The sequence below is a fragment of the Stegastes partitus genome, unplaced genomic scaffold (assembly GCF_000690725.1).
Source record: "Stegastes partitus isolate 25-593 unplaced genomic scaffold, Stegastes_partitus-1.0.2 Scaffold604, whole genome shotgun sequence".
Taxonomy (NCBI): Eukaryota; Metazoa; Chordata; class Actinopteri; family Pomacentridae; genus Stegastes; species Stegastes partitus.
Genome location: NW_007578335.1, coordinates 189,885 through 195,884, shown reverse-complemented (window position 1 = coordinate 195,884; position 6,000 = coordinate 189,885).

Genomic DNA, 6,000 nt, shown 5'->3' with positions numbered 1-6,000 from the left:
TCTCTCCTGTTTGTTTTTTTTTCCTCTTTTTATTCGGTTAGAAAACGAAATTCGTGAGGAATCTCTGGATCTTGGCGAGCGATGCGACATAGCCCGGATTCCTCTGTAGCCCACTTCTGAAAACAGTGGGATGATAGATGTGCGGCTGGCGAGGCTTTGTAAAAGACTACTGTTGTTGTTGTTGTACGGATGCTGACATTCCGTCTTCACATGAAAACATTTCTCAGCGTTCGGGGTCGTCGTGTGTGACGCTGAGGTTACGTCTGCGTGGATGCAACGCAGTTAGATTTTGTGTTTCTGTGCAAATAAATGCACCAGGCATGCATTTTTTTTGTACCTTAGATTGCTAATGAGCTGAATAAAGGGCATGTTTTGAATGCTGGGTGGGTTGAATTTAAGTGGAAAAGGATGATTTTGCAGATTCTGTTCACACGAAAAGCAGAAATTTGACTCCTTGGCATGAATCTGCAACAATGCGGTTCTTCTCCTGCAGTGATCTGATTCCTCTTCTTCTGAAAAATCATGTGCAACCTTTGAAATCTGCACTTTTCTTCCTCTTTACAACACAATGCATCCTCGAGAAGCAGCAACAAAAACACCTCCGTGCAGGTGCATTCTGGGTGTTTTCTAGACGTCGCTGCGTGTTGACGTGGTTGCCCAGGTGAACCCAAGTCAGCCATGTGAAAGTGTCCCTCCGTGATGTCATGTGTTTGTGCAGCCCTGCAGTCATGTCTGTTGGCAGCTCGCTCTCCTCGCCTGTCAACAAACAGAAATGTGCTGACTTTATTCGTTTCACAACGGCAGCATTGACCGGGGACAACGTCTGCGTTTGTCCTAAAAGGCATTAAAGGGATCCTGTAAGCGAGGTTCGCAGTTTAGCCAGATTCTATTGCGGTAAACACTCCTGAGCGGCGCCGCCTCCTCTGCTGTTTGATTTGCCCGCAGGAAACTCGATCAACATATCAGGGGAGCATAAATCAGTTCGGCTGAATGAAAATAACAGGTTCATGCAAGTCGGATTGGAAAAAATGTTTCCTTGAATACCCTACAGCTTCGGTGAGATGAGTTCCTCGTCGGCTGCTTTCTTTCTTTCTGACATTTTCTCGGGCAGAGTGAATCTGCTGCTAAACAAACAGCTCATCAGTAGCTGAAGGCTAGTTATTGTTGAGGACGACGGGCGTTTAAAGACACATGCAGCTCCTTCACATTAGCATTTATCGGCTCTGGAGCTGTATATGAATGAGATTTCTTGGAGAGTTCCTCCACACGGTGTCACGATCAGTTCTGTCCGTTCATTAGAATATTTCCTCCTTTTGGTGGATTTGCAGACTCAAGCATGAGTTCTTATCTCCAGAGGACACGTGACGCCGTCGCCCCGTCGCATTTCTGCCTCTATCACCAGCGAGACAGTCAGACAGACTCAGATAGTCATCAGGGCAATGCACCCGTGGGCCAAACCTCTGGCTGCTGTCGTCTGGATTTGCATTGACTTCATAGCAGACGAAAGCAGCACTGTAAAAAATGGTTTAGTAGTATTTACTGTTTTAAAAAACTATTTAATGCCATTATACAGCTTTTCCACTTGCTCATATTGTACAGTTAGTATTTAGTGAAATTAGAGGGGAAAAAAAGTTTAAAAATATAAATATAAAAAAAAAAAAAAAACCTACAAATATTAGCATTTTTAAAAAAACAAAAATTAGGTTTAATAAAGATTGAAAAATGCAAATAATTTTGTGAGCATTTTACAAATTTCCCCTCTTTGGTTAGATGACAGATATTATCTAGTAGAACAACAAAAAAATATATATTCATTTGAATTTGACTGTAAAAATAAATAAATAAATAAATAAATAAATAAATAAAATCAACAACAAAAAACAAGTCCAAACTGTAAATGATATTCACATCAAAACTCTATATTTTTTTTAGAAATAGTAGTTTTGTTCTTTTTACAGTGTTTGATCACATATTTTACTGTATTTAAATCAGCAAAAAATATTGTTATTTTACAGATATTTACCAGGAAAAAAAAGTATATCAAGAAATAAAACATGTTTAAAAAAATATTTTTAAATTTCACACATTTTCTGTGTTTGGTTAAATGATCTAAAATATGCAGTAAAATCACAGAAATAAAGTAGAATTTATCTGATGACTGTTAGAAACAAAACAAAACGGGTCAAAACTTTACATAAAAAATTTATATAATTATTCTTTTATAGTGTGCAACCATAAAATTACACTATGTTTGTATTTAAATTAGCTTAAATTGTCAATATTTTACAGATATTTGCCATTTGTATATTAAGGATGATCATTTTTTGATCATATTGTCTTATTGATTAAATTAGAAATAGTTGCTATTAAAATTACACACACAAAAAAAGGTATTAACTTAAATGTAATCCTAAAAAAAACTATAAATAACGTCCACATCCAAAATCTGTAACCTGCAATATGTGATTGTTAAATTACACTATTTTACTGTTTATTAAATCAGCTAAAATATCATTATTTTGCAGTTACTTGCTGTGATTTTCCACATTTTTACAGTTCTTGAACCTTACAGTAGACTTTCTGGCATTCTGCTGCTGGATTCAACATTTTTTTTACAGTGTGAAGCAACGTGTTCATGCTTCTCCTTGGCCTGATGTTTACAATGACTGGAGGACAGAGTTACACCTGTTTGAATTTAGAATCAACTCGGGGAGTGAAAAACAGCAGCAGAGCTATCTGACATGTGCCATCTCGAGGGGAAACGATAAAAACGTTGAGTGGCAGCAAACGTTTTAACAGCTCAAAACCAGACACGAAGCGCAAGGATGCGTCGTTCACCTGGCGAGGGCCGAGTAAACACGCTTTAAGGCACCGCCGAGGCCCGGATCTGGTCTCGGTCGGAGCCAAGTGGAAGTCCTGGCCGCCTCGCCCTGCGGGGCATCCTCATAAATCAGGCAGGAGAGCTGGATTTCAGGTGCCGCAGCAGCTTGAGCGCTGTCACTGCTGCGTCGTGTTTGCAAAGGCCACGGAGCTGCTTAATTTACTGCTGCTCTTGAACAAAAAGGAAAAAGGTGTTGTTGAAAGTCACCTTTGGAATTTGAGCTTTGTGAGTGCTGCTTTTCTTGAAGCTTATGCAATGCATTTCGAAGCAGGAAACTTGTTCTTGGACACTTTGTGCACCGCGTGCTGTTGTGCAAGATGAGCAGGAAGATAACATTGAAATAAAGCAGACGATTTTCGCTTAATTAAAGTTACGTAACTTGCTGTAAGTTTATTGCGTGTTTAGGACTTCCTGCTCTGCTGGAGCTCCGTGCGCCGCTATGTCCAGACCCTTTTGTACTTTTTTTTACAGGCCTGTCTGAGAATGTCTTCCCAACTCCCAGCGTTACACCTCACCAGTGTTGTTTGGCAAATAAAAGCCGAGGCCTCGGAGCGATGAGCTGCTCCACAAAGGGCTGAGCTTTTACGACTTTATCTCGCCTTTGTTATGGTGCTACGACGATTGCAGGTTAAGGTGAGATAATGGTTGTGTGATGCAAGTAATGGCTTGGTAACATGCCAGATCAAAGCCAGCAGATATCTCTCTGGGGCAACAGGTTTTAGTGTGTGTTCTAATTTTTCTGGGTTTGACAGCTCCACATGACTTATGTCTAAACCCCCTCCCCCCCACAACCAACCAAACACTTTCACAGCAGTTGTAAGCCAGTCTTAAATAGGGGTTAAAGCCGGGGTTGTAACTCTGGCGTTGATAACAGGGGCTTTAAAAACGTCACCCTCGAGATAATAAAGGGAGATCAACACGAATCAAGCGTTCGACATTCAAGTCGAAGCCTGAACAAGTTCCACTTTCAGAGAAAACACGGTTATTTATAGTATGGATTGGGTGTAATGGCACCGGCAGGTTTGCAGAACACAACGGTGCCGGAGGCACAAATGGCTTTTCATCACCGCCTCATTTTTCCACGAGGCCTTAAAATCAATAGGATGCCTTTATTTTTAAACCAGCGGCGCGGAGGGAAGGCAGTCAATAACGTGGCCTATTAACACATGTGGAACATCACATTCCAGTGTGGTGGCCAGACCTTCAGTGTGCTGCACCGCTTTGTCTTTTAGCAACACAAGAGCAGCTCCAGTGGCGCAAATGTGTCTGTTAACGCCACTGCTTTGGTTCACAGTGATAGAACTGCACAGGGACTGGATGGATTAGTGACACTTTGGTTCCTCTGATTGACATAAATCTGCACCAAAGTCTTCAGTGATCCCTGACTTTTACCAACACTTAACCAGTGAAATGCTGCAGTTAGCGAGATGGACTGACACAATTTTAGTCAGGATGTTTTACAGTCAGATATGACAGTCTGCAGACAATCTGTGTTCGTATACAGAAATATGAATTAATGCTCCACGTAAACATTATTTTTCAATGCATGTTAGTTTAGTGTTTTAATTCGTGATCATTTGGATGCTTCAGTTTGCATAAATACACATTAATGTTGTACCTGAGTTCATGGTTCTTTTGATTTTACTGCTGCTACTGCGTGCATACATTTGTGTGGTTACATTGTGAGGACCAATCTGAGTTGAGTGTATTTTGTGAGTGAGAAAGTGGAGAGAACGTCCTCAAGTACTTTCCTTTTGTGCCACTGGGAGATGAATCTTTTTGTTTTTATGCGAACAACTATCAGATGGATTACCATGAAATGTCACACCAACCTTCATGCTGCGTTTAGTTGGACTTAAGCAGAATGAGTCAACCAAACCATGCAAAATAAAAGCTAAAACTTGCTCTATCTTTGCATGGTTGCATTGAAGTGTTGCACATATTGTTAGGGAGCTTCTGATAAGTTTTTAAAGTCAACTACTTCTTTCCTGGACTTGAGCCTGATGTCAAAATGTTGGTAAACTTTTCATTTGCTCTGACTTCCTCTGACCAACCACCTCTCCCACATGGTGTCATGTTTACCCAAAATGCACCTTTTAAAGTTTTCTCTGGTGAATTATCACAAAACACATCCAGGGTGCCAACGATTGTTTCTATGACTGTGCGGTCGCAATACTGATTTTGGCTTTAGATCACGACCATTGGAGTGGATGTAAAATTGATGTGGATGCAGTTATTATCAGAACTCAAATGGATGTTTTAGCCCTAGAAATTGCATGTGTCTATCTGCTGTACTGGTGAAGTTATGTTGGATAAAGTAAATTAAAAGGCACAAATTCTGACCCACCTCTATGTACCTGTTGGGCCTCTAACTCTTAAAATCCTCATAGCATGAAGGTAAGATTTGGTGCAGCTTTACTAAATACGCTAAAGTTATTGCATCATAACCAATACCCAGCAAACTTTGAATGTCTGTGTAGATGATGAACGTGATAAACGTTGACCTAATGAACATTATTATGACAGTATAGCTGTGCCTACGTGTCACTGAGCTGCGTCGAGCTAGCACGGCTAAAGCGTGTCCTTCCTCTGCGTCTCTGTGTTCTGTCCATGTTTTAAAATCGTTTGCACCACCGTCCGTCCACGAGGTCCAACATGTGCGCCTCTCAGGGGCAAACACAGGTGATTCTCCCACCCTCGGCTCTGCAAACATTTCCCAGCGGCTGTGTCACCGCGTTGCTTTGCCCTCGGCTCATAAAGCGATGATTACACACTCGGCCTTATCAGGGCTCCGCCGCGGTGATGTAATTTGAAGCAGTTACCGAAATGCAAACATGCCAATGGAGACACGCAAAAGGTGTGTTTAAGCCAGCTTCCTGCTACCTGCTGCAGACGGGCCGGGTCGTAAAAACACTGTCCTCTGTGCTGTTGTTAGAGCCTGAGTCCGCTGTTTGTATTACCAACATGTAATAAGTGCAGCTGGACAGCAAACATTTAATACCCGTGTTTGGCGTTCCCTCGTCGAGCGTGTTGTCTGTGCAAACACGATCCTCGGCCCTCGCAATCCCACTTTGTGCAAACACACTGGAGGTGAGGAGGTAATCCGATCCCGCATGATG